General features: G+C 39.3%; 1 long non-coding RNA gene across 1 annotated transcript in view; it reads left to right on the top strand.

Moving 5' to 3' along the window:
* The window catches only part of LOC104999567, a 145,673-nt gene that overhangs the window by 106,087 nt on the left and 29,666 nt on the right, over positions 1 to 9,920 (top strand). The window contains exon 2 of the long non-coding RNA XR_826616.1: positions 2,921 to 2,998. This is a non-coding gene — a long non-coding RNA (uncharacterized LOC104999567). The remainder of the gene's footprint in view (positions 1 to 2,920; positions 2,999 to 9,920) is intronic.

Genomic DNA, 9,920 nt, shown 5'->3' with positions numbered 1-9,920 from the left:
AATGGGTAAGAAAGCTGTGGTACATATACTCAATGGAGTATTACTCAGCCATTAAAAAGAATACATTTGAATCAGTTCTAATGAGGTGGATGAAACTGGAGCCTATTATACAGAGTGAAGTAAGCCAGAAAGAAAAACACCAATACAGTATACTAACGCATATATATGGAATTTAGAAAGATGGTAAGGATAACCCTGTATGTGAGACAGCAAAAGAGACATAGATGTATAGAACAGTCTTTTGGACTCTGGGAGAGGGAGAGGGTGGGATGATTTGGGAGAATGACATTGAAACATGTATAATATCATATATGAAATGAATCACCAGTCCAAGTTCGATGCATGATACTGGTTGCTTGGGGCTGGTGCACTGGGATGTGCCAGAGGGATGGTATGGGGAGGGAGGAAGGATGGGATTTCGGGATGGGGAACACGTGTATACCTGTGGCGGATTCCTGTTGATGTATGGCAAAACCAATACAATATTGTAAAGTAATTAAGCTCCAATTAAAATAAATATATTTATATTAAAAAAAAAAGAATTGCAAAAGCCCAGTGTAGAGGTAGAGGTTTATAATAACAATAAAAAATGTGACTGAGAAGAAAAAAAAAAAAGCTCAAAAGCGGAACTGGATTTCTTAGTGCCAATAAAATCAACAGCTACAGTAGAAGAGGAAATAAGAGAAAAAGAAAAAGAAATCCAAAAGAATATATAGGAGAAGTCAAATCATAAGAATAATAAATGTTTTTCTTGAGTCACTGCTGTCAGAGTCCTCTCCCTCTCTGGGAGTCACAGTCCACCTCACCTCCCTAGGATGCCTTCCAACACTGTGCTGATCTCTGTATCTGCTGTGAGGGCAGCTCAAATTCTAATCTGGTCTTACTCCTGTATGTTCTTGCCTCCAATGTCCACAGCTATCAGAACTAGTGCATTTTCTTTTATGGGAGCTCTCAATGGCCTTTTATATATTCCATAGACACAGAGTCTGCCTAGTTGATCATGTGGATTTAATCTGCAGCTTGTAAAGCTGGTGGGAAGGTTTTGGGTCTTCTTCCTTAGCCACACCGCTCCTGTGTTTCAAATGTGGTTTTATTTCCACCTCTGGTGGTTTTATTTCCAACCCTGCATGTGGGTTGCCCACTGGGATTTAGCTCCTCAGGTTGCCATGGAGGACTTGGTTTTTCCCCTGTGAGGGCCAGGTGTGGAGGTGGTACAGCTACTTGCGTTGCAGGGGTTCTGGCAGCACCAGGTACTTAGGGGGGTTGGCAGCTAGGGCAGCAGGAAATACAGTGTTCTAGAAGCTTATTGAACAATACACTCCAGTATTCTTGCCCAGAGAACCCCGCTCCCTGACAGAGAAGCCTGGCAGGCCACAGTCTACAGGGTCGCTAAGAGTCAGACACGAACGAAGTGACCCTGCGCACATAGGCAAGAAGTTTTTTGCCTGTGGCAGCTCTGCCCCAATGAGCGTTGAGTGTGAAGGTGGTGCAGCTAGCTGCTTGGCTGGCAGGGGCCCTGGCAGAGCCAAGTGTTCAGGGACACAGACTGCCTCTGCCACAGGAGTTATGGCCCTGTCAGAGTCCTTTTTCAAGCTTCTTGTAGCTGGGAATCAGAAGCCCTCTTTGGCCAGTCTTTCTCTGTATCTCTGCCCGTTCAGGCACTTAGAGAGCTCCCATGCCTGGGGTCCTTCTCTGTTGTTTTGGGAGTCAGGCATATAGAGGGGCCCCCTGGCTGGGGTCCAACTGTGTAGATCTGCACATCAGTCACTGAAAGGAGCATTCTGGGTTGGGGTCCTACTCTGTAGTTCAGTGCGTCAGGTGTTTGATTGGCCAGCCTCTCTGTTGTTCAACTGCCAATGCTGGCGTGTGGGGAGAAAAGGGCTGTGGCGATGACTCCACCCCATATATGTGACTCAACAGTATCGCCTTGCTTGCATGACTGCCTGCCTTTTCTCCACCTGCATTTCCCACCACAATCTCCTCCCTCATATCCTCTCAATCTGTCTCTCCACACTCAACAGCAGCCCTCTCCCTGCAATTGCTCCATAATCCCTAAACTCCAGCTGCCAGCCGCTGCACCTTCCAAGGGGCCAATATTCCTGTCTGGGGTATGCATGGCTGCGGCAAGGGCTGTCTGATTCTCATTCCGTTTAGGCTGCCACAGATCAGCTGTTTCACTCTCCACCTTAAATGTTTCTCCTCTGACTCAGACAGTTGCCCGGATGTGGAGATTGGACCCCTGCTTCAGTTCCCCCATCCACTGAGGGCAGGTTCAGTCCTATTAACACTCTGTTTTCCTCCCTAGTTCTTTTGTCCTGCTGAGTTTTATGTGGTTCTGTATATTCTTTTCCTCTGGTCAGGTACTTCCTCTGCTCTCAGCTGGTGTTCTGCATGCACTTCTGTGTCTGAAGGTGTATTCCTGATGTATCTGTGGAGAGAGATGTATTCCAAGTCGACCTACTCCTCAGCCATCTTTTTCTCTCAGGCTCCAATATTCTTATTCTGCTGTGAAAACAGACACGTTAACAACATTAGTTTTCAACCTATGAACTTGGTGTATGTATCAATTTATTTAGATCTTCCTTAATTTCTCTGAGCTACATTTAGTAGTTTTCAACATGTCATGCCTATCTTTTGTCAGAATTATCCCTAAGTATTTTCATATTTTATGTTCTTGTGAATGGTATTCTCTTTCCAATTTTAATTTCTGATTATTGCTGGTATACAGAAATAAAATTGATATTCCTGTGTCAAGCTATCTTACAACTTTGTCAAACTTGCCTGTTTGTTTTAGTAGCATTTTTCTGTAGATTCCATAGGATTTTCTACATAAATAATTAAGTATGTCTTCTCTGAATGAAGACAGATTCTCTCTTCCAGTAAAAAGGAGTTAATTTCTTTTTCTTGCCCTTTTTCACAGGCTAAAACCCCCTATTTAATGTTGAATAGAAGTCTGAAGAGTGGACACCCTTGACTTGATCATGATCTTTGGGAAAAGGTATTCTGTCTTTCATGACTATTATATTTGCTATAGGGGTTTTTTGTTTGTTTGTTTGTTTTTCATTTTATATAACAATCATCTTGTGAGTCTATCTTTTAAGAGCATGTCTATAAATAGATAAATATTCCTTGCTCTTATGTTCCAAATAATAGAAACAATAAGATTTTCCTAAATGGTTGTGAATAACTCATTTTACCTTCCACATTCTTGATACAGCTGACCATTGTTAGCCTTTTATCTCACAGTGGATATATTAAGGATGGCTGCCAGCTTTTACAGTTGTTTTTGAGCACACTAGGGGCAACATTGGAGTGTAAGCTGTTTTTCCTGCTAGGAGTCAAGCATGTCTGGCTGGCTGGGTGAGTGGGCCTGCAAGAGATCTATTTGCATGAATAAATGAAGCTTCCTGGAAAAGAACTCAAGCTTAAGAAGGAAAAGTCAGGCTGAGAAGGTTTGGTTTAATAGATGCCCCAGGCATTCAAGGGAGCCTTGCTTTTACATATAGCACCTTGTCAGACTCTCAGCCAATGTCCCTGATCCAGCACTACACAGGTCTTATAGAAAATAGGAATTAAGGATACAAGTGTCCACCACCTCTCTCTAAGACACGAGGACACTAACCACTCTACTTTGGTCTCTAGGCACAAAGTCAAAAAGGGAGCAATTCACTCTTCTTTTTCTGAAGGGAATACAGCATGGCTTTGGCACATATAAGTTTCCAGAGAGCTTGCCACACTTAGCGACATGAGAATTTAGCATCATGATTGCTTCATTTGGCAGATGCCAAGTCTCTGTGCTAGTGGAGGCAGAACGGATTTGCTCCTAGGAATTACCAGGTAAAACCAGAGGGATTTTGAGTGAGTTTGGAGGTCCAAAAATTGTGGTTGGGGGATAAAATCAGAAGAACTATGGGCTGTTACTAGTGTGTGTATGTATGCTAAGTTGCTTCAGTCGTGTCCAACTCTTTGCGACCCTATGGACTGTAGCCTGCCAGACTCCTCTGTCCATAGGATTCTCTAGGCAAGAATACTGCCAAGCACTCCTCCACCTGTAGTGTACCTTAATTCTATTCTCTAGGTAGGGTGTTCTGTGGTAAAATATGGGCAACATATTTTGATTAAGTTAATTTAAAATACTTTTATTTTAATTTTCAGTCCAGTTTAATGAGGTGAAAGAAAAAAGATGATAAAATCAACTACTAATCAACATATCTTTATTAAAAAGTCCTCTGATTTGGCACAATAATTATTTTCCACTATTTTTGACTATTTTTAAATGATAAAAACTTTGCTGTGATTTCTAAGTGCTAATTAATTCTAAAACTCTCTCGGGTCTGTAAATGGTATTTTTCCTCTTATTTTTTCTGGCATTCTCTAGAACATAAACTTTTTTTTGGCTGTGTCATGGAAGAGAAATGGAAGGGACCTAGTCTGGAACTGAGACAATATGAAGATTCTGGAAAGTACATGAGGGTCTAGAAAAGTATTTAGTAACTAAAATCTTTGGAACTGCATCTAAGAAAATTAATGTGTTGAAACATTAAGAAGGGGAAAAAAAAACCTTTCTGGACCTTTGTAGCCTAATCATAGGCTATGCTAAACTATTAAATTACTCTTTCAGAAAGAATTGTCAAGAACTACAAAGGGCCCAAGGTTTCAACCTTTCTTCCAGCTAACAGATAAGCTGGCCATGCTTTGATGGAGGCTGGTGGAAGACATGACACTCCTGGGCCTGAGAGTAACAAAAATATATGGGCACAAATACTTGTCTTGGTTTCTTTTGCCTCCAAACTCCACAGAGGTGGTACAGGAAGGCTCAGATGGATGCGTTCATGGAAGTGGCTTGAGTTATAGGAGAGGAACCCTAAGCTTAGGGAACATGAATTTCTTTTTTTTTTTTTAATAATGGGCAACAAGCATGCCTATAACCTTCAAGGCTGTTTGCCATGCCAAAGTCCTTGAAAAGATAGTTCAGAATAAATGACAGTGACTTGCTTCACAAGAGGTGTAGAATCATGAGAGACTCATGGAAAACTGTCTTCCAACAAGGTTAAAAAGCACCTCGCTCTTTTGCAAAGCCAGAAACTGGTCAGAATTTGTCTTTCTGAAACCAAAACTGAGACCAGTATTCACTAGGGTGCTGACAAATGTCTAACAACTGGTTGTCTTCAAAGTAAAAAAAGCCCTAATTTGTACCACTTGCTGATTTTTCACAGTGCAGAAATTCCTGTCATGACATTTTAAACTACCAATATAATCACTGAACATGGAGTTAGGAAGAGATGTACAGTAGCTCACACTTGTACAGTACTTCTACCACACACGTATAATAGGCAAAAATAATCTCCAGAGCCTGGATGACACTAAAATTTAGTAAAATAATTAGGAAGTGATGAGTTTTGAATATTTACTACCTTTCAGTTTAATATATTTAATTATGTTTATGTAATTTTTAACATGAACTATCTTTAACAATTGTCTTGCAAAATTTCTGAAAATTGAACAATTGGCTGTTGCAAGCCAGCCTTAACCAGCTCTAGTACCCCACTGTTAGGACTCCTCCTACTTAATTAATTGAGTTCCACTGGAGATTCTTCAAAACCCAGTCTCTTCCATGTTTTTTCTGCTAGCTTATTTAAAAATCCTTTTTCTTGGTTTATTTAAAGCTAAAATGATATTTGTGCAACCTGTTTATTTTTCAGTCCCATGTGGTTAACATAAATAAATCTGATCTACTGTATCCAAACTTAAATTATGTTAGAAGTAACTCAAATTAGATAACTTTGGGGGTTCTCTTTCTATCATTTTTAGAACTATGGGGTGAGTGTGAGTAGAAAACCTGTTTGACTTTTTCTTGGAATTTGATATTTTTAAACCATCCTTTTTTCCTCAGGATTATATAAAGAGAACTACCTCTGCAAAGTCTGTCAGAAAATCTTGGGAGAAGTCTTGGGTTCTTTATATTTTGAAAAGAAAATGCGATTGTTATGTGCCCCTCCTTTCTCATGATCAGTATACACTCATTATTAAACATTTCTACTGCTTTTTTTTTTTTTTTGCTATGTTGGGTCTTTATTGCTGCCCATGGGCTTTTCTCTAGTTGTGGCCAGCTGGGGCTATGCTTTTTTGTGGAGCACAGGCTCTAAGGTGCATGGGCTCAGTAGTTGTGGTTCACCACAACTGGGAAATGTTCCCAGACCAGGAGTTGAACCAATGTTCCCTACACTGGCAGGTGGATTCTTACCCACTGTACCACCAGGGAAGTCCACTATGGTATTTTTAACTGGAAACCATAACAAGACTACCCTAAAGGCTCTGAGAGAGGAAAACATATCCATATTCTGTGTGAATGTATAACCACAGAATATGGTTACACATTTTTGCTTGTAGTGATAATATATACATTATAGATTAGTGTATCTACAATGTATTCGTGTATCTATTAGATTCTCACATATAGTGATAATACATACATTTTGGCTATTGTGGTAGTCTAGAATGAAATTGTGGGTCACACTTTACTAAAATATGCAAGAACATTTCAAATGAAAGTAATCAAATAGTTTGTTTATCAAACAGGAAGTGTAACTCAGTTTCAGGAGAAGTCACTGTCAATATTGTTAAAAATGGTACCCAGAGCTATTAATATATACATGCACCAATGAACATTTTTTAAAGGTGATTTAAACTCAGACTATACTAAAAATATCAGTTTTCATATGTGATTATTTTATCTAGGTGGAATATCTCCTCTTTCAAGAAAGAGGAAAAGACCACAGCAAACTATTACAGACTTTGGGTTAAGTATAGCTACAGAGAGTTTCTCAAGAGAAATAATACTCTGACCACTTTATTTAATAAATCTAAACCTAATGAGAAAATCAGTTAGTCACATCACTTGGTTTGTCGTGTTACTGTCATTTACTTATTAAGGAGAAAATAAAGTGCACTCATTCCACAAGTAATAAAATGCTGTAATTGTATAATATAATTGTATGAGTCTGGGCATAGCTTAGTGAGTATTTGTTTAATTTGTGAGTTTATAGAAATCATCATTTCAGTGGATTTATTTTTTTTCCCCTCAGTGGATTTATTTTGTGTCCATTTCATAACCACCATTTCAGTAGGTACACTTTTAATGATTAACTGTTATCTGAGGATAGCAATTTTAAAACTGTAGAAGACAATTTAATATCTCATGTACACAACTTAAATTCACAAGATAGAGCCTGTTGTGTGGCTTATTTTGTTGGTCTATGTTTATCACTGGACAATCTGTTCCTTTGGGGAGATATATACCAGCAGCTGGGGTGAGGGGCTGCTGTGGTAAGTTTCATATGATAGAAGATGTGGGTAGGGTAATTTCATTTAGAATGACCTAGGCAGATATGCAGCATAAGGTGCTTTTGCTAAGGAAAGATTAGGCACCAGAAAATTAATAGTGCCTATCTCTGGGTGGGAGGATTATAAAGGTTTTGAAAAATAATTATTTTTCTTTTGTGTTTCTCTATTTTCAAATTTTTCTTTAATAATTATGTATGATTTGGGAAATAAGGAAATAATATCACTGCAATGTGATTTGTATTTTGTCCTCTGTAGTTTTGTAGTTTTGGTCTAATTCCATTTGGTAGAGAGATTTCAGTTTCTAGCAATATGATGCTGCTTTAGGAAAGATGAAATGTACTGGCAAAAAAGAGAAAGAGAAAGGGAGAGAAAGAGAGAGAAAGTTAAGCATGTATTTCTATTTTAACCAACCAGAGCCAGTACTGGGTACATTTTTGAGTTGTTTAGTTTTATAGCATGGTATATGCTGGGGCTGCTGGCACTGGAAAGATCTACACTCTAAGACAAGGCCTCTAACTCCAAGTTCAGCTCAATAAATCTTTATTGAGTATTTTAATGTAGAATAGGGATCCAGAGGTGATAAGATACAATCATTGTCTTCTCAAAGAACTAGCAATGCAGTTAATTATTGGAATAGGAAAATAAAATGAATAATGCAGGGTGGTACATGTGAAGGGTCCAGTGAATGACCCAAGAGTTCAGAATAGTGAGAAATCATTTCATATTGGGATACATGAAAAGGACCGCATGAGAGGTGTGGGATTTGAACTGGTCTTATTGTATGGTGACAGCTTGGGTAAATGGGGGTATGATAGAGGCTTTTGTTTGGTTGAGGGAATAGCCACAAAAGATATATAGGTAGGAAGGCACAAGGTGTGTTTGGGAGACATGAGTAATCCATTTTGTGGGCTCATGCTGGAGAGTGGTGGCAGCTAAGATTGTTAAGTACTGATAAGGTTTCATTGAAAGCTTTTCTAATATGATTTCATGAAATGCTTTGGATATAGGTTTTTTCTGTGTGTGTGTGTGTGATTTAGATTACTTTGGGGCTGACCAACTAGCCTGTACTGTCAGGGGAATGGTAATCTGTTGTCCCGCATCTGTTTCTCATCCATGTCTTGCTTACGAACCCAAAACCTTAGAATTCTCTGTAATGAATAAGAACCCAAAGACCATCTCAATTTAACTCTGACATTTTTGTCCTGGCATTCTGATGTGGAATCCTTATTAGGACTTTTACTCCACTTGAGGCTCTTAATCTACTTTTAGGGACTTCCCTGGTGGCTCAGATGGTAAGGAGTCTGCCTGCAATGTGGGAGACCTGGGTTTGATCCTTGGGTTGGGAAGATCCCCTGGAGAAGGAAATGGCAACCTACTCCAGTATTCTTGCCTGGAAAATCCCATGGACAGAGGAACGTGGCAGGCTACATTCCATGGGGTCCCAAAGACCCAAATACGACTCAGTGGCTTCACTTTCACTTTCTTTCAATCTGCTTTTGCCCTCTTAGCTATTTACTGCTAGCCATTTTGCCTCTCCACACACTATTACTCTTTTCATTTGGATGGATATCCTGATTCAAGTCATTGGTCTTAATCTAGGGTGTTTTACCATGATTCTAACTTCTTAAAAATTTATTTTTAATTAAAGGATAATTGCTTTTCAGTACTGTTGGTTTCTGCCTCACATCAACATGAATCAGTCATAGGTATACATATGTCCTATGTATTTGAGATTACTTGGGTGAAGTTTCAAAAACAACACAATGATCTCTGTTTGTTCCAAGACAAACCATTCAATATCACAGTAATCCAAGTCTATGCCCTGATAGTAATGCTGAAGAAGCTGAAGTTGAATGGTTCTATGAAGACCTACAAGACCTTCTAGAACTAACACTCCAAAAGATGTCCTTTTCATTATAGGGGACTGGAATGCAAAAGTAGGAAGTCAAGTGATACCTGGAATAACAGGCAAATTTGGCCTTGGAGTACAAAATGAAGCAGGGTGAATGATAACAGAGTTTTGCCAAGAGAACACACTGGTCATAGCAAACACCCTCTTCCAACAACACAGGAGAGACTCTACACATGGACATCATGAGATGGTCAATACTGAAATCAGATTGATTATATTCTTTGCAGCCAAAGATGGAGAAGCTCTATACAGTCAGCAAAAACAAGACCAGGAGCTGACTGTGGCTCAGATCATGAACTCCTTATTGCCAAATTCAGACTTAAATTGAAGAAAGTAGGGAAAACCACTAGACCATTCAGGTATGACCCAAATCAAATCCCTTATGATTATACAGTGGAAGTGACAAATAGATTCAAGGGATTAGATCTGATAGACAGAGTGCCTGTATGGACAGAGGCTCGGACATTGTACAGGAGGCAGTGACCAAGGCCATCCCTAAGAAAAAGAAATGCAAAAAGGCAAAATAGTTGTCTGAAGAGGCCTTATGAATAGCTGAGAAAAGAAGAGAAGTGAAAGGCAAAGGAGAAAAGGAAAGATATACCCTTTTGAATGCAGAATTCCAAAGAATATGAAGGAGAGATAAGAAAGCCTTCCTCAGTGATCA

The sequence above is a fragment of the Bison bison genome, unplaced genomic scaffold (genome assembly GCF_000754665.1).
Source record: "Bison bison bison isolate TAMUID 2011002044 unplaced genomic scaffold, Bison_UMD1.0 scf7180017864354, whole genome shotgun sequence".
In the NCBI taxonomy this organism is placed as follows: Eukaryota; Metazoa; Chordata; class Mammalia; order Artiodactyla; family Bovidae; genus Bison; species Bison bison.
This window is presented reverse-complemented; position numbering and strand designations above follow the sequence as displayed.